We start from the raw sequence: 20,293 nt of genomic DNA on the forward strand, positions 1-20,293 counted from the left end.
TATTGTCGGGCAATTCGTTATCGTTTGGAAGCTTCTTCTTCAATATTTTCAGTAGCTTCTCAAATCCTTTGTCAGACACAACATTCTCTGCCTTCCACTGCAGTAATTCTAGTACGGTACCGAGCTTTGTGTTGCCATCTTCGCAATTGGGGTACAACCCTTTTTTGTGATCCTCTAACATGCGATCGAACTTCAGCTTCTCCTTTTGACTTTCACACCGTGTCCTTGCATTGACAATAACCCAGCGGAGATCATCATCATCGGGCACATCGTATGGTTCCTCTTGATCTTCAGTAGCTTCCCTTGTTGCAGCATCACCGTATTCAGGGGGCACATAGTTGTCATCGTCCTCTTCTTCTTCACTGTCTTCCATCATAACCCCTATTTCTCCGTGCTTCGTCCAAACATTATAGCATGGCATGAAACCGTTATAAAGCAGGTGGGTGTGAAGGATTTTCTTATCAGAGTAAGACTTCGTATTCCCACAATTAGGGCATGGACAACACATAAAACCATTCTGCTTGTTTGCCTCAGCCACTTCGAGAAAATTATGCATGCCCTTAATGTACTCGGAGGTGTGTCTGTCATCGTACATCCATTGTCGGTTCATCTGCGTGCATTATATATAACTAAGTGTGTCAAAAAACAATTACAGAACACCATGAATAGATAAGTGACCAAATTAATAGAAGTTCATCATCACATTAAAACCAAAGTACATACATAGTTTTCATTGAACAACCTATAGCTCTCCAGAGCATCTAGTTAAACCATACATTGAAACTATATAAAACCTATCAATGCAACAACAAATGCGATCATAATCACAACCAAGGTAACAATTGATCCAACAGCATAATGATACCAAGCCTCGGTATTAATGGCTTATTTTCTAATCTTTCTAATCTTCAACCGCATTGCATCCATCTTGATCTTGTGATCATCGACGACATCCGCAACATGCAACTCCAATATCATCTTCTCCTCCTCAATTTTTTTTATTTTTTCCTTCAAATAATTGTTTTCTTCTTCAACTAAATTTAACCTCCCGACAATAGGGTCGGTTGGAATTTCCGGTTCAACTACCTCCTAGATAAATAAAATCTATGTCAACTTAATGGGCATAATTGTCATAAACAATAAATGAACCAAATAGTTATAAAAGATAATATATACCACATCCGAATCATAGACAGGACGAGGTCTAACGGGGGCGGATACCAAAACCATCGCACTATATAATAACAAGCAATAATAAAAGTAAGAAAATTAGACAAGTATCTATCTAAAGTAAGAATTTTTTTATTTTAGAAGAAGATAAGAATAAGAGGCTCACCACGCTGGTGCATGTGACGAGATCGGCGCGGGCGATCGATAGCGGTGAAGACGGGGGCGGGACGTGACGGACCGCTAAACCTAGACAAATCTCGGGGAAAATGGAGCTTGGAGGTCGAGCTTCGAGAGGAGAAAGCTTAACTAGTGTGGCTCGGGCATTTCAGCGAACACCTCGTGTGCATAGGAGGTCAGCTAGAGCGCCACAAAGCTCTCCCCTCGTCAGCCACAAAAAACAGAGCAGTGTGGAGTGCTCTGCTCGCGGGCGAGGGGTATATATAGCCACCTCATTGGTCCCGGTTCGTGGCTGGAACCGGGACTAAAGGCCCCCCTTCTGTCCCGGTTCTAGGCACGAACCGGGACCAATGGCTGTGGGCCAGGAGCCAGGCCCACTGGTCCCAGTTCGTGGCTAGAACCGGGACAAATGGGTCCACATGAACCGGGACAAATGCCTCCTGAGGCCCGGCCGGGCCCCTGGGCGCACGAACCGGGACGTATGCCCCCCATGGGTCCCTGTTCTTTACTGAACCGGGACTAATGGGCTTGGCAGGCTCCAACCAAAGCCCTGTTTTCTACTAGTGACAGAATCGCACACGAACTAATTGTATTAACCGTATGTGTTGTAAATTCTCATCGCAAACAGTTCATCCAATTCGGCTGTTTGCTACGTATCACACACATCTTGTTAAGTTGAACCATTTCTGTTGCGTTCGCTAATAAAAAATAGTTCGTCCGAGTGAACCGCATGCCCTATATCACACACACCTTGATCTGGCTAACCGTTTATGTTGCACTCCCTAATAGCAAACGGTTCATCGGAGTGAACTGTATGCCGTATATCACACACACATTGATATGGCTACCCGTTTCTGTTGTTCTGCCTCATCACAAAAAGTTCGAACAGGTTAGCCATGTGGCCTACATCGCACATGCAACTACAATCTGAAGTGTGATTGATGCGTCCTCCATCGCAAATGTTTTGCACCTTTTTTGATGGTTATTTTACACCACCGTTTGTGATTATGGCATCGCACACAGTTTCGTCGAAGGGTCTCTGATCGTAGTGTTGCGTTAGTAGCATCCTGCAGTAGTGCATCCTCATAGATACCGATATGTATGGCAGTTGATTTGTCAGCCATGTCCAAAGATATTTTAGTAGGTGTGAGTTTATTCAAATCAAGTCTTTTATATAAAGAGAAATGCATAACACTAACACCAGCTCCTAAATCACACAAGGCAGTTTTCACATAATTCTTTTTGATGGAGCAAGGTATAGTTGGTATTCCCGGATCTCCAAGTTTTTTTAGGTACTCCATCCTTAAAAGTATAATTATCAAGCATAGTGGAGATTTCAACTTCCGGTATTTTTCTCTTATTAGTGATGATGTCTTTCATATACTTTGCATAAGGAGGCATTTTCAAGATATCAGTCAAGCGAGTACGCAAAAAGACTGGCCTCAGCATTTCAGAAAAGCGTTCAAATTCTTCATCATCATTCTTTTTAGTTGACTTAGGTGGAAAATGCATAGGTTTTTGAACCCATGGTTCACTTTCTTTACCGTATTTTCTAGCCACAAAGTCACTTTTATCATATCTTTTATTCTTAGGTTGTGGGTTATCAAGATCAACAGGTGGTTCTATCTCAACATCATTGTTTGGTTCTTTATTATTTGTTTGAGAGTCTTCATGAGCATCAACAATATCTTTTTCATTATCACTAGGTGAATGTTCATTACCAGACTGAGTTTCAGCATGAGAGATAGAAGTTTCATTATCATTATTAGGAGTTTTTTCTATTTCAGGTTCACTAGGAGCATGCATAGTCCTATCATTTTTCTTCCTCTTTTTCTTTTTAGAAGAACTAGGTCCACTAGTATTATCTCTTTGTGAATCTTGTTCGATTCTTTTTGGGTGTCCCTCGGGATAAAATGGTTCCTGACTCAGTTTACCTCCGCTAGTTGCAACTCTAACAACAAAGTCGTGCATATTATTATTCATTTCATCAAGCAATTCTCTTTGAGATTTAGCAACTTTTCTAACTGAGTTTGAACCATAGAAGCATGCTTTCCAACACCTCTAACATCATTTGATATTCTAAATAACAAGTCACTCAAGCGAGCAATCATATCAGAATTGTATTTCAATTGTTTCATAACATTTGCATTGAAGTGATCTTGTTTTCTAATATAATTTTCAAACTCATAAAGGCATTAGCTAGGATGCATATTGTGAGGATTATCATTATCATTGAACTTCATAAGAGAATTTACCTCTACCACCTTAGGCAGCAGTGGTGTATTAAGCCCATGTATTTCTTTAGTAGGGGGTAAATTTTTAACATCCTCGGCTTTAATACCTTTTCCCTTCATAAATTTCTTTGCCTCTTGCATATCTTCAGGACTGAGATATAATATACCCCTCTTCTTCGGAGTGGGTTTAGGCGGTGGTTTAGGAAGAGTCCAATCATCATAATTCTTCAATATATTATTCAATAATTCTTCAACTTGTCAAACAGTTCGTTCCCTGAAAACACAACCAGCACAACTATCTAGGAAGTCCCTAGAAGCATCGGTTAGTCCATTATAGAAGATATCAAGTATTTCATTTTAATTAAGAGGATGATCAGGCAAATCATTAAGTAATTGGCGAAGCCTCCCCCAAGCTTGTGGGAGACTCTCTTCTTTAATTTGCACAAAGTTAAATATTTCCTATAAGGCAGCTTGTTTCTTATGAGCAGGAAAATATTTCTCAGAGAAGTAATAAATCATATCCTGGGGACTACGCACACAACTAGGAGCAAGAGTATTGTACCAAGCTTTAGCATCACCCTTTAATGAGAAAGGAAATAATTTGAGAATAAAGTAATAGCGTGTTTTCTCAACATGAGTAAAAAGGGCGGCTATGTCATTCAACTTAGTAAGATGTGCCACAACAGTTTCAGTTTCATAAACATGGAAAGGATAAGATTCAACCAAAGTAATCAACTCTGGGTCGATAGAGAATTCATAATCCTTATCATCAATAAAGATAGGTGAAGTAGCAAACTTAGGATCACATTTCATTCTAGCATTCAGAGATTTTTCTTTATACTTGCATAATAATTTCTCTAGATCATCTCTATCTCTACAAGCAAGAATATCTCTAACTGTCTCCTCACTCATAACATAACCTTCCGGTATCTTAGGCAATTCATATCTAGGAGGACTAGTTCTAGCAGGTGTTTCAGGAGATTCAGTTTCAAGCTCATCATCAGATTCAACAACATCATGTTGTATTACTCTAGCAATTTGTTTATCAAGAAATTCAGCAAGTGGCACATCATCATTATCAAGCAAGGTACTAACATCATCATAAGCATTATCCATAGCAGAGGTAGCATCATCAATAACTTGCAACATATCAGAATTAATAGCATGTGGTGGTGTTGCAAGTTTACCTATAATAGAAGGTGAATCTAAAGTAGAACTGGATGGCAGTTCCTTACCTGTCCTCGTCTTTTAGGGAAAAATCTTAGTCTTAGCATCCTTCAAATTCTTCATAGTGATAATATGATAATAATCCCAAGTGACTCAACAAATATAGCTATGCTCCCCGGCAACGGCGCCAGAAAAAGATCTTGATAACCCACAAGTATAGGGGACCGCAACAGTTTTCGAGGGTAGAGTATTCAACCCAAATTTATAGATTCGACACAAGGGGAGCCAAAGAATATTTGAAGGTATTAGAAGCCGAGTTGTTAACTCAACTACACCTAGAGATAAATTATCTGCAGCAAAGTGATCACTAGCAAAGTAGTATGATAGTTTTGATAACAGTAGCAGCAACAATAGTAACAGTAACAGTGATAGCAGTAATTTTGTAGCAAGTGTAACAGTGATGATAGCGGTAGTAACTTAGCAAGAACAATATAGGATAAATTCATAGGCATTGAATCGGTGACTTGTTGGATGATATTCATCATGAGACAGTTATAACCTAGGGCGATACGGCACTAGCTCCAGTTCATCAATATAATGTAGGCATGTATTCCATAAATAGTCGTATGTGCTTATGGAAAGAACTTGCATGACATCTTTTGTCCTACCCTCCCGTGGCAGCGTGGTCCTATTGGAAACTAAGGGATATTAAGGCCTCCTTTTAATAGAGAACAGGAACAAAGCATTAACACATGGTGAATACATGAACTCCTCAGACTAGGGTCATCACCGGGAGTGGTCCCGACTATTGTCACTCCGGGGTTGCCGGATCATAACACGTAGTAGGTAACTATAACTTGCAAGATCGGATCTAGAATATGGATATAATGGTGATAATATAAACAGTTCAGATCTGAAATCATGGCACCCAGGCCCAAAGTGTCAGGCATTAAGCATGGCAAAGTCATAACAACATCAATCTTAGAACATAGTGGATACAAGGGATCAAGCCCTAACAAAACTAACTCGATTACATGATTAATCTCATCCAACTCCTCACCGACTAGCGAGCCTACGAAGGAATTACTCACTCCAGGTGGGGAGCATCATGGAATTGGCGATGGAGAAGGGTTGGTGATGACGAAGAATGAAGATCCCCCTCTCCGGAGCCCCAAACGGACTCCAGATCTGGCCTCCCGATGAAGAACAGGAGGTGACTGACGGTGTCCTGGACTAGGAGGTACTCACCACGTCGTCCCCCGATCAGGTGGATCGGGCCGAGGACCCCCATGGCGGTTCACTCATGGGCCACTTCGGGCGGCACATGTCGCATACAAGGAGGTTTCCACAAGACTTGGCGCACAAGCCGAGGACTCTTCTAAAACCCTAGGCCTCCGGTGTGTTATATAAATCGAGGCCAGGCTAGTCAATAGAACATCTCATATTCATTAGAACCACCTCATGGTAGATACATGTACTCTGTACTACACCTCATATGAATACAATCAAAAGCAGGACGTAGGTTTTTACCTTCATCAAAAGGGCCCGAACTTGGGTAAAATCCCACGTCCATGTTACCATCGCTCCAAGAAGCCTAACTTAGGACACCTACTACGAGATACGCCGGATATTGAACCGACAATGGTGCTATCATTGAGAGCCTGCTAGGTGATCGCCATGGTTCGACGGGAATCCAATTCAATGATCAGGTGATATTTTTTCAGTAAAGATCCGATTCATGTAAGTTATCTCCTTTCCAAAATCATTGATGTCGTGTTGTGTTACTTTGTTTACAGACAGACCAGGATCAAAATGATATAGCAGCGGCCATGTGTCCGTTGCCGGGAAGTACGTCGGATTTTAGAAGCGTCCGTGTTTGCGGACTCGATCTAGGTCAACGCAAAAGAAATTATGTACGGCGATCTGACAGCGACATTCCAGCCGACGAGAGCACGTACGCGTAGTACTTCTATGGAGCAGTACACCGGGGCCGAGAGATTTCGGCCATGCACATTGGCCGACCAGACTTCAGCTATGATTTAGGCATGCCTTGAATGTGTCGAGTCTGAAGGAAATTGACCTCATGGGTCGGCGATACACTTGGTCTAATGAACAAACTCCGCCCATGCTTGTGCGGCTCGACCGAGCATTCTGTACCGTGGACTGGGAGCTAAAATTCCAAGCGGCAAAGCTTCTACCCCAATCGTCATCCATGTCCGACCACTGTCCGCTGCTCCTTGTAAATGAAGGGATGTTGCGAAAACAAAGGAGGTTTCAGTTCGAGCTTTACTGGCAATTCGTGCAAGGATTTCAAGAGGTGGTTAGCACGGCCTGGAACAGTGTGCCGCCCACCAGAGACCCGATTTCCGCCTTCAATATGAAGCTCAGGACGGTTGGGAAGGCCTTATCTGTATGGAGCAGAACAAAAGTTGGGAACCTCCAGATGCAACTACTCGCGGCCCAAGAACTTATCCTTCGTCTAGACTGTGCACAAGATGAAAGGGCTCTCACTATACATGAGGCAACAATCCGCTCAACGCTAAAGTCTAGATGCTTGGGCCTTGCAGTCCTGCTCAGGATTAAGCAGTGTCAAAGGGTTAAGGTCTCCTGGCTGAAAGACGGTCTCTCTAGCTCAAAGATGTTCTTCATCAAAGACAACCCCCGTGCGAAGCGGAATACCATTCACTCCATGACTGACCCCCATGGAGCGCTGCTAAGTGATCAGGAAGATATCCTTAAGGCGGTTGGTGAGCATTTCTCAGGAGTCCTAGGAACCCCAAACGAAATTTCATCCGCTTTCTGTTGTGACTTCCTCAATATCAATCCGGCAAATCTCCAAGAGATTGATCAAAACTTCACAATGGAGGAAATAAAAGAGGCAATTTGGGACATGCCAACTGACAAAGCGCCCGGCCCGGATGTATTCTCGGTTGCATTCTATCGTGCTTGCTGGGATAGCATTAAGGAGGATCTGCTCCTTGTCTTCCAGAGGCTGTTTAATCTTAATGCTCGGTCACTACACAAAATCAATGATGCACTAATTGTGTTGATCCCAAGGAAAAAGGATCCAGTGGGGATTGGAGATTACCGCCCAATCAGTCTAATACACAGCCTTATGAAGGTCATCATGAAAGTTCTTTCTAGGAGATTGGCCCCAAGGCTGCTTGCGCTCATTTCTAAATGCCAAAGCGCGTTCATCAGCGGGCGCTGCATACAAGAAAATTTCATCTATGTACAGCACCTAGCGCAGCACTTTCACCGAGCACATGTGCCCTCGGTATTGCTCAAACTTGACTTGGCAAAGGCGTTTGACTCTATGTCCTGGCCATACATTTTGGACATCATGAGAGCTATGGGTTTTGGGGCTCGTTGGTGTGAATGGATTGCCCTAATCCTCTCCTCCTCCTCATCGATGGTCTTGGTTAATGGTGTGCCAACGGAACTAATCTGGCACAAGTGCGGGTTCGGGCAAGGCGACCCACTGTCATCGTTCTTATTTATCATTGCCATGGAGCCTTTGCACAGGATTTTTGACATGGCAACAGAACAAGGCTTGCTCGCTAAGCTTCGCGGCCGAGCGGCCACAATGAGAACATCACTTTATGCGGATGACCTGGCCCTCTTTGTAAACCTAATACAAGACGACATGAGGATGGTGGGCTACATCTTAGAAACCTTCCAGAAAGTGACTGACCTAAAGACCAATTATGCAAAGAGTGTCGCTTTGCCAATATGATGTGACAACTTGGACCTACAGGAGGTATTGTCTCCACTTGGAGTACCCACTGGCACGTTTCCTTGCACCTATCTTGGGATGACACTCTCCATCAAGAAGCTTCAGAAGATCCACTATCTCAAGCTTCAAAAGTTGACACAAGGATGGCCGGTTGGAAAGGAAAACTCATGTCCAAAGGAGATAGGTTGCTTCTCGCAAAGGCCGTTCTACAATCCCTCCCAATATATATGCTATCATCTCAGAAACCCCCAAAATGACTGCTCAAATGGCTCGATCAGCGAACACGGGCTTGGTTCTGGAATGCGGAGCATAAGTGCAATGGAGGGCAATGCAGAGTCGGATGGGATGTGGTATGCCGCCCAAAGCAACTAGGTGTGCTTGGCCTGCAGGACATGGAAAAATTTGCGCGGGCTCTCAGGTTGAGATGGATTTGGATCAGATGGACCACATCAAAAATTCCAATCATCGGCGCATATGGCCCTTGCGATGATGGGGACTTCGCGGTCTTTGCAAGCGCCACACTAGTGGCCATCGGTGATGGCAAGACCATGCTGTTCTAGAAAGACGCATGGCTGGACGGCATGGAGCCACGGGATGTTGCGCCAGCGTTGTTTGTTGCCTCTTCACGGAAAGGAAGAACTGTCTGCGATGCTCTTCTACGGGATAATTGGCTGCATGATCTTGAGCGACAATGGCGAGATGATATGACTGAAGAACTCATTCATCTATCTGCATTATTGGAGAAAATCATGCTAAACCCCTCTGTTAGTGACTCCATCACTTTGAAGCTGACCAACGATGGCTTATACACATCCAGCTCAGCCTACCGCTTCCAGTTCGAGGGGATGGTCAAATCCCACATTTACAGCACAGTATGGCGAAGTTGGGCTCCTGCCAAATGCAAGCTTTTCCTCTGGATGGCCATGCAACACAAAATCCTCATTGCGGATGTGCTTCTAAGGAGAGGATGGGAGAATAATTATTTCTGTCCATTTTGCATGCGTTGTCTAGAAACATCAGTGCACCTTCTTTCTGAATTTTCTTGGTCTCGAAAGGTGTGGGAAGCCATTGACACGATGGAAGGGCAACGATCATTGCTGCCCTTGACATGGAACATCGAGAATACTTTCGTCGAATGGCTACAGGGACTTAATAACCAATGCACTGATGCAACACGAGCAAAAGGTGTGCAGGCGCTAGCTACATTAATCTGTTGGGAAATTTGGCTAGAACGCAACAGAAGAGTCTTTAAAAAAAGGAACTACCGGTGCCGACAATCATAAACTGAATCCGAGATGAAGCTGCAATATGGAAACTAGCAGGTTGCCCAATCCCGTTTGACCCAGGCTGAAATACTAGATGGTAATCCTATTTTTGTTGCCTGGCAAAGCCGGTAACAGTTGTCTCTAGTTTATTTGATTCTGGAACCTCAGGTCACTGACCTAACGTTGTACTTGGCCATCGGCCTTTCTTCTGCTTAATGAAATCACAGCAGCTCTCCTGTTGTCTTTAAAAAAAACATCAGGAAGATTATTTTCCTTATTTTTTTAATTCAGCTCATAACCATTCTCTGAAAAGTGCAAACTAACAGTACCATGCCAACATGTCTAAGTACTTCTTTTCCAAGCATGGTCTTCAAGATCTAGTTCAATTAGTACTACTTGGAAAGATCAATACGATCTGGTGCTAGTTCAATTCGGATCAATTTTTCAGTTTATTTGCTTTGATCTTGCTATGCCCGTGGTTTGCTATAGTCGTTGGATCAAGCATGTTTTATTTTTCTTAGCTGTTATTTAGCACATTAGTTGTTACACGTGGAATATTTTTCTGTTGGTTGTATTGTATTATTTTTGCAGAAATATTTTATTGACGTTTATACAAACGTTTTTTGTCTGCGTCAATCGGATGAGCCGACCTACGCGTCAGAACCTTCGTCAGACTAACCTTCGCGTTTAGATCAGCCATTCTGTATATTGGCTGGCCTGACGCAGTCTTGAGACACTCCGGCAGGGGCAGCGGCCATCCAGGGACACGGCTTTTAAGGTCTAATTAACAAACAGTGCAAACTAGCCTTGCACTAGCGCTTCATCATCGTCTGGATGTGGATTTTTTGTCCACAGTCTGACGAACGTTGTATCTACAACCGGATCTGCCCTACAAAAAATACGTCGTCACTCCTATGTCTTCATTGACCTAGGCGTCAGGCTATGTTTCTTTTATCTACTTTGCGTAAACTTAATTATGCAAATAATTTTTTTTCAATTATTACTATTACTTGCTTGCATTGTTCTATGTGTGCAGGTAATCAACTTCGACTGCATCACGCGCTCGTCGTCCTTCCTGCATCGATCAAGTTGCGGCGTCGCCTTAGCGTGCATCCCTGTGTCAGCATGTCCGCGGCCATTCTATGAAGACGACCTCGACGTCTAGGCCACATTTCTTTAATTATCTACTTTACTTAAGTTAATTAAGTAGAGGACATTTTTTATACAAAACATATATATTATCATCTCTGGCATTGCACTATTTTATTTGTCCGGGCAATTAACTTATACCGCACATTATCTCGCGCAACGAAGCCCATTGAGGCCGAAGAGAGTTCGGCTCGGCGCAACCACAGGGAGATTTGACCTTCTTTTTTCCTTTCTCCCTCTATATTAATTAATTAATTTTTGCTGCGTCATGCAGTCACCTCGGTGTACAGAGTCGTCGTCTCGCCTCCATCAACCAAATTCCACCGTCACCATAGTGTGACACCCTGTGTCGCCATTATCGCATCAACGCTTCACCAAACTGACGTCCACCATGTTGACCTGTTTCGACACGTCGACTGGCGTGGGTGCTTCATTGTCATGCTGCCGAACTACTCTGTCTCCTCGGCTAGACCGGGGGCTTCGCCTCGGCACTTCGGCACTGTCGTACTATCACTTCATCAAACCAAGCTCTTTGCTCGGGTTGGGATCTTGAGCCTCTACAAGCTCGGCCCACGTCACACCGAGCACATTAATCAGCTAAGCCCTTTCATGCTCAATAACTTTCAATTTTAAATTTTGTTCGGTTCGACCAAGCATTATACTTTTTTGACAAAAAGTTGTTTGCGAAAAACTTTCTTTGACAAAACCTTGTTTGTTACAAACATATTCAGATACCCCATTTACTTGGGGGATTCTTTTATGAAGCCATTCTTCTTGCATATTATTATTAATGTATCGCACCATTCCTTGTTCGTGTACTATGCCAAAATATGCATCATGTTGACTTAAGTGTTCCGCAAAGCTGGGTTGCCTGGCTCCTATGCTTACCCCTATGTTCCCGATTGTTCGGCTAGGGAGTAAAGGGAGCACCTCTGCGATTGTTATGACCGGGTCATCCGAACTCGTACCTCAGACGGATGAAGCCGAAAGCTAACGCTCTTATTGTTCTCAACTATGGTCGGCACACGACGGAACTCACGCGTACACAAATCTATTGCACAAGTCTCATAGTAATCATGAGCAACCAAAGAAAGGCACCATTGGGGGCACTATTTTCTTTGAAGATGCTTTTTACGTTACATAAGTAATATAGCATAAGTTCCCTGGGCGCGCTCTGTCTATTATAGCCTTATGGCCTGATTGCCTGGTTATCCGAAACACCGCCGATATTCTCGGTAGGCGGAGTAGATAACACTTTTCGGCCCTTGACCAAGGAGGGAGAAGTCAACGGTCGGTTAAGACATGTTCAAAATTTGGGTGAACGCAAAAATTATATAAGTACTTCGGTAAATACAATTATTATACATAAAATTCTTTTACCCAAGTCACTTGGGGGCTCTTAAATTTATATGAGTCATTTTATAATAATTGTTTTCTTCCTAGTCGTTGCAAAGTCTTTTCTTGACACTCCCTTTTCGACTCGAGTGTGTGGTCAATAGCCAGAAAGTTTGTTTTCTCTCCAATGCCGCTCGAGTTTAGTTCGCCAAACTGGCCTAACAAGAAGAACTCCGCCTTCGGGATAGGAGGTTGTAGTCGTAGGAAGTCTTGAGATCGGATGTGTCATATTAATGCATGACAGAAGCACAAAAGTAAGATTAATTTTTGGATCAGCACCAAATGACTCGATTTAGTTTGGGCATAAAGTTTTTAGTGAAGTTTTTAGGTTTTCCAAGCCTATGGCACTTTTAAACTATTTTTGTGTCTCGCAGTGCAACGCCGGACACCTTTAGAGATTCGGCAAAAACATTCTCGGATATTGCTACATATGCATTGGCTTCGAATTGTGTCTTTGGTCAATAGTTGGGTTGCCTGGCTCCTGTGGTTGTCTCCTACGTTCCGCTTTGTTCGGCTAGGTGTCCAAAGGGAAAACCACTGTGATTGTGCTTCCAGCTCGAATGGTTAAGCACCTCAGTGGAGAAAGCCGAAAATTGACTGTCACAATGGGCGTAAAGTGGTCAGCGATCCGATGATGGTGTCAAACTATAGATCAATATTGATTACCCCATGTTAAACGATGGGTCTTTCATACCATTGGCTGAAGTGATACTGGCTAGACTTCGGTCGGTGCCGAACACTAACCGGGGGCTCGTAGCTAGCTTCCCAAGTTTAAAGCTCCTATGACTAAGTGAAAGTTACAAAGCGTGCATATCTGATCGCCTCGTTTCCGCTAACACAACTGCCTTCGGGCACCGAGACGTCGGCTAAGGGTTGTTTTGTTATTGCGGAAACACCCTGCGTAGCATCTACAAGGGGGTGGAAGCCGTAGATGGACCACTTTCAACTGATAAACGATCGCAATGGAGTCAAAATAAACATATCATCGGTGTTGTATTTAATATACGAGGGCTGCCTTCCATAATCATCGTTATAAAGCCATAAATCTGCATCAATTTGACTTAAGATTTTGGCCAAGCTGGGTTGCCTGGCTCCTGTGCTTACCCCTACGTTCCCGATTGTTCGGCTCGGTGCTAAAAGGAGCACCTCTGTGATTGTTACTATCGGGTCATCTGAGTTAGTACCTTAGACTGGGTGAAGCCGAAAGCTAGCGATCTTAAAGGATATAATTGGTCGGCAACGACGGAAGTGAAAATTTCGGTTCACTAAGACCATAGAGTTCAGGAACCTTCCCCACATTAAATCCTCAATATTTTCCTCCCACATTTATCGGAGGTGAGGTTTCATGATCATGATCAGCATGACAACCCAAAGAAAGGAATCGATAGCGGGACTATTTTATTCGGAAGATGTTTCTTATGTTAAAAACGTAATATAACATATCTCTCCGTGTACCTTTGTCTATGAAGCCGTATGGCTGGATTGCCTTGTTTATCGTAAATTTTTGCCCTCATAAAGGCTTTATAAAGTAGGACAAGCACTCCTCGACTACTGGCCGAGGAGGTGGAAGCCGATGGTCGGTCAACAAAGTTTTGTACAATGCAGATCTAAGCATTAATGATGTAAGGTACTTGGATACATAGAATCATTACACATAATTTTTGATTTTACTTTGGATATCGATCATTAATTCGGTCACCCGTGCCCACATTAAGGCTAGGGAGCTACTGGGCTTCGGGCTTATCATTTACTAATATTAAAGGGGCACAACGATCCTTGATCTGGTGTTGCCACCCGACCAGTGTCTCGGGGGCTACTGCATTGCCTATTCAATGCAGAAAATTCAAAGGGCTCAGTGTTCGGCTTGACCGAACTATGGGCAAACTCATCTTCGGACAACAATGGGCACCATTTGGTACCTATCCGACATCAAGCTAATATATTACGGCGACTTCTCAAAACGCTTTCTCAAGGACCCGTCCGCCGATCACTATCTCCTCTAATGTGCATCTCAGATTTTTGGCCGACGCACACCTTGAGGGCTAATGGCTATATATCTTGGCAGAGAATACATTGCACAAAACGGAATTAAATTCATAAAAATCAGCCCATGGCCGAGGTGATGCTCGGATATAGTTCGGTATTGGTGCTCGGCTGCAAAAGATAGCTTGGAAGAAGTCCGGCATAAATCTCGGTTGCAAGTGGTTGGCTCCATAGAGGGCATCTCTGGCATTAAGCTCGGTTTAACCTCCTTCAAACCTTTTGAAACTAAGGTGATCTATGACACCTCGGATATAGTCCAGCGTTGGAGCTCGTCTATAGTCCGGCAATGGAACTTGGATACAGTCCGACATTGGAGTTCGCTTGTAAGAGGATACCTCAGATGCAGTCCGGCGTTGGAGCTCGGACGCAAGAGGGCACTGCCGCCTGGGAACAACTTCAAACCATAGGTGTGGCATAAAAATAACAAGGCATTGATAAAGGCCGAAAACTTAAAAGGGGCTCCTGGATACCCGACGTGTAAACTCTTCACTTCGGCGATCCTCAAAGATCGAAGATGAGAAGATTTGTTGAACCAGTTTTCAAGACCGACAACTGAAGATGAAGAACGGTTCGGAAGAATCGAGGAGCTTCCCCAACTTGAAGACTGGTTCAGGGGGCTACTGACGGTGTCCTGGACTAGGGGGTACTCACCACGTCGTACCCCGATCAGGTGGATCAGGCCGAGGACCCCCATGGCAGTTCACTCATGGGCCACTTCGGGCAGCCCATGCCGCATACAAGGAGGTTTCCACAAGACTTAGCGCATAAGCCGAGGACTCTCCTAAAACCCTAGGCCTCCAGTGTGTTATATAAACCGAGGCCAGGCTAGTCAATAGAACATCTCATATTCATCAGAACCACCTCATGGTAGATACATGTACTCTGTACTACATCACATATGAATACAATCAAAAGTAGGACGTAGGGTTTTACCTCCATCAAGAGGGCCCGAACCTGGATAAAATCCCGTCTCCATGTTACCATCGCTCCAAGATGCCTAGCTTAGGACCCCTACTATGAGATACGCCAGATATTGAACCGACAGTGACGGCGGCTCCGTCTCGTGGATCGCAATAATTCTTTCTCCCTAAATTTTTTCTAGAAAAATAGGATTTTATAGCGTCGGTTTCAGGGTCTACGGGGCCACTAGGTGGGGAGAACCCACCTGGGCGTGCAAGGAGAGGGGGGCACGCCCTAGTGGGTTGTGCCCACCCAGGTGCCCCTCTCCGGTAGGTCTTGGCTCCAGAAATTCTTGTTTATTATATAAAAATTCCTTGCAAAGTTTTGTTATATTTCAAGAACTTATATTTCTGCACAAAAGCAACACCATGGTAGTTCTACTGAACAGAGCGTCAGTCCGGGGTTAGTTTCATTCAAACCATGCAAATTAGAGGCCAAAACAAGAGGAAAAGCGTTAGGAAAAGTAGATACATTGGAGACGTATCAATCCCGCCACGACGCTCTACTTGGAACTGCACCAACTGACAGCTCCACCATTCAATATAAATACGTATCCGGTTTGTGACTTAGAGTCGTCTGGATCATTATCAAAGCTTGCATCGACGTAACCATTTACGACAAGCTCTTTATCACCTCCATAAATGAGAAACATATCCTTAGTCCTTTTCAGGTATTTCAAGATGTTCTTGACCGCTGTCTAGTGATCCACTCGTGGATTACTTTGGTACCTCCCTGCCAAACTTATAGCAAGGCACACATCAGGTCTGGTACACAACATTGCATATATGATAGAACCTATGGCTAAGGCATAGGGAATAACCTTCATTTTCTCTCTATCTTCAACAGTGGTCGGGCACTGAGTCTGACTCAACTTCACACCTTGTAACACAGGCAAGAACCCTTTCTTTGACTGATCCATTTTGAACTTCTTCAAAACTTTATCAAGGTATGCGCTTTGTGAAAGTCCAATTAAGTGTCTTGATCTATCTCTATAGATCTTGATGCCCAATATATAAGCAGCTTTACCGAGGTCTTTCATTAAAAAATTCGTATTCAAGTATCCTTTTATGCTATCCAGAAATTATGTATTATTTCCAATCAACAATATGTCATCTACATATAATATTAGAAATGCTACAGAGCTCCCACTCACTTTCTTGTAAATGCAAACTTCTCCAAAAGTCTGTATAAAACCATATGCTTTAATCACATTATCAAAGCATATATTCCAACTCCGAGAGGCTTGCACCAGTCCATAAATGGATCGCTGGAGCTTGCACACTTTGTTATCACCTTTAGGATCGACAAAACATTTTGCTTGCATCATATACAACTCTTCTTTAAGATATCCATTAAGGAATGCAGTTTTGACATCCGTTTGCCAAATTTCATAATCATAAAATGCAGCAATTGCTAACATGATTCGGACATACTTAAGCATCGCTATGGGTGAGAAGGTCTCATCATAGTCAACTCCTTGAACTTGTCGAAAACCTTTCGCAACAAGTCGAGCTTTGTAGACAGTAACATTACCGTCAGCGTCAGTCTTCTTCTTGAAGATCCATTTATTCTCTATGGCTTGCCGATCATAGGGCAAGTCAACCAAAGTCCACACTTTGTTCTCATATATGGATCCCATCTCAGATTTCATGGCTTCAAGCCATTTCGCGGAAACTGGGCTCATAGTTCGTAGGTTCGTCATGGTCAAGTAAAATGACCTCCACAACAGGATTACCGTACCACTCTGGTGCGGAACGTTCTCTTGTTTACCTATGAGGTTCTGTAGTAACTTGATCTGAAGTTTCATGATTATCATCATTAGCTTCCTCACTAATTGGTGTAGGAATCACTGGAACTGATTTCTGTGATGAACTATTTTCCAATTCGGGAGAAGGTACAATCACCTTATCAAGTTCTACTTTCCTCCCACTCACTTCTTTCGAGAGAAACTCCTTCTCTAGAAAGGATCCATTCTTAGCAATGAATATCTTGCCTTCAGATCTGTGATAGAAGGTGTACCCAATAGTTTCCATTGGGTATCCAATGAAGACACATTTCTCCGATTTGGGTACAAGCTTATCAGGTTGAAGCTTTTTCACATAAGCATCGCAGCCCCAAACTTTAAGAAACGACAGCTTAGGTTTCTTGCTAAACCATAGTTCATATGGTGTTGTCTCAATGGATTTAGATGGTGCCCTATTTAATGTGAATGCAGCCGTCTCTAAAGCATAACCCCAAAACGATAGCGGTAAATCGGTAAGAGACATCATAGATCGCACCATATCTAATAAATTACGGTTACGACGTTCGGACACAACATTACGCTGTGGTGTTCCAGGTAGCGTGAGTTGCGAAACTATTCCACATTGTTTCAAATGAAGACCAAACTCATACCTCAAATATTCACCTCCACGATCAGATTGTAGAAACTTTATTTTCCTGTTACGATGATTTTCCACTTCACTCTGAAATTCTTTGAACTTTTCAAATGTTTCAGACTTATGTTTCATTAAGTAGATATACCCATATCTGGTCAAATGATCTATGAAGGTCAGAAAATAGCGATACCCGCAACGAGCCTCAACACTCATCGGACCGCATACATCAGTATGTATTATTTCCAATAAGTCACTGGCTTGTTCCATTATTTCGGAGAACGGAGTTTTAGTCATCTTGCCCATGAGGCATGGTTTGCAAGCATCAAGTGATTCATAATCAAGTGATTCCAAAAGTCCATCAGCATGGGGTTTCTTCATGCGCTTTACACCAATATGACCTAAACGGTACTACCACAAATAAGTTGCACTATCATTATTAACTTAATCACAGAGGCAGAGGAAATGTGCAAAGTCATTCGAGATAACCTCAAAGCAGCCCAATCCCGCCACAAGAGCTACTATGATAGTAAGCACCGTGATTTGGCTTTCGAGATCGGAGATCATGTTTACCTCCGCGTCTCTCCTATGAAAGGTACTCGCCGCTTCGGTATCAAAGGGAAGCTTGCCCCTAGATACGTGGGACCTTTCAAGATCGTCAGAAAGAGAGGCGATCTTGCCTATCAACTCAAGCTTCCTTCAAACTTTGCAAATGTGCACGATGTGTTCCATGTCTCTCAGCTCCGAAAGTGCTTCAAGACTCCTGTCCGCACAGTCAACTTCGGGGACATTGAGCTCCAAGAAGATCTCTCTTATCGTGAGCACCCCGTTGCTATTCTTGAAGAGACTGAACGCAAGACTCGCAACAAGTCAATCAAATTCCTCAAAGTCAAGTGGTCACACCATTCCGACCATGAAGCTACCTGGGAACGCGAGGATCACCTCCGTTCTGAGTACCCGGCGTTCTTTCAGTCCTAGATCTCGGGACGAGATCCTCTCGTAGTGGTGGAGTGTTGTAACACCCCGGATACGATTTACCTAATATGTAATCCAACTCTTGCCGTTTCCGGCGTTAAGTTATTTTATTTTCTCGGGTTCGGGTTTTTGTCTCCGTGTGTTGTCGGAGATAATGACCATGGGTAGCCTAGCCGGCTTCCCATGGCCCTTCTGAAAAAATTACAAAGCCCGTCCGGCTCTCAAGAATCCAAGACGTGGGGCCGCCTTCCCCTTGCCGGCTGTTATCCAGGCCGGCTTTCGGGAGGCGGCCCGAAGCCCTCATAAAGAAAGCTATGGGAAGGCCGACTTCGCGAAGTCGGCCGTGAGAAGGCCGACTCCAAGAAGCCGGCTCCCATAAAGAGGTCAAGACCGTACCCTCGAAGTTTGCACCAGCCTAACGGCGATGAGATGGGGCGTGGCTACAGTGAAGCCCGCCGCCCCCGAATCCCGGAGCATGACTGGCACGGTGCGCCGTACGGGTGGCCATGACTCGTCTGGCGCAGCACTGTTGCCATGTCGACCCTGACGCCATCCACGACGGACTGCCAGCGCAGCCCATGGGCGGTGGGTCCCTTCGGGTAGAGAGACCCCGAAGGCGGCCATGCCTTCCCCAGTCGGCCCAAGAGAGAGCCGGCTCCCCGCAGCCGGCTTGCCCTCTGCCTCGAAGGAGATGCCCCATTAAGGAGACAAGACACGGTGAGGCTACAGTAATCGCCCGCCAGGCGGCGGTACTGTAGCCACGGTTACCACAACCAAGCCTGTGTCATCAGAATAGAGCAACAATAACCTGCCACTGACCAGGCCCTGACCAGTGGGGCCTGCCTGTCGACCTGGGATCCGGCAGCCGGCGGGACCCACCAGCCGGCAGGCCCCAACGGCCGGCGCAGAAGCCGGCGAGCACAGTCACAGACGGCTGGGCCCCGCGCCCAGTCGGATTACCATTGTACCCCCGGGGGGTAGGCCTATATAAACCCCCCGGGGCACCCATGCAAAGGGTTGGACCCCAAGCTAGTTTTAGACACTATACAAGGAGAAGAATCAGGCTAGCCGTGCCCTTCTTCCTCTTTCCACCCGAACAGCTCAAGGAGCATTGTGTAGCTACTTGTCCATTTAGCGATCATGCGGAGACCCCACAGAGCAGCAGTAGGGGTGTTATCTCCACGGAGAGCCCCAAAGCTGGGTAAGATTCGCCGGCGTGCATGTCTTCGCCTCATCCCGTTTCTAGGCACCGGCGATGTCTTATTGGCTCCCACAATGATAAGCCACCCGTTGGCATATGTCGCACCCACCACCCAACATGTGTTGTTGTCATTGTCATGCATCTCATATCATGTCATCATGTGCATTACATTTGCATACGTGTTCGTCTCATGCATTCGAGCATTTTCCACGTTGTCCGTTTTGCATTCTGGCGCTCCGTTCTCCTCCGGTGGTCTTTTCTACCTTTCTTTCGTGGGTGGGTATTAAAAATTTCTAGATTGGACTGAGACTTGCCAAGGGGCCTTGGTTTACTACCGGTATACCACCTGTCAAGTTTCGTACCATTTGGACTCTGTTTGATGCTCCAACAGTTAACCGAGGGACCGAGAACGCCTCGTGTGTGTTGCAGCCCAACACCCCTCCATT

The sequence above is a fragment of the Triticum urartu genome, chromosome 1 (assembly GCF_003073215.2).
Source record: "Triticum urartu cultivar G1812 chromosome 1, Tu2.1, whole genome shotgun sequence".
Lineage (NCBI taxonomy): Eukaryota > Viridiplantae > Streptophyta > Magnoliopsida > Poales > Poaceae > Triticum > Triticum urartu.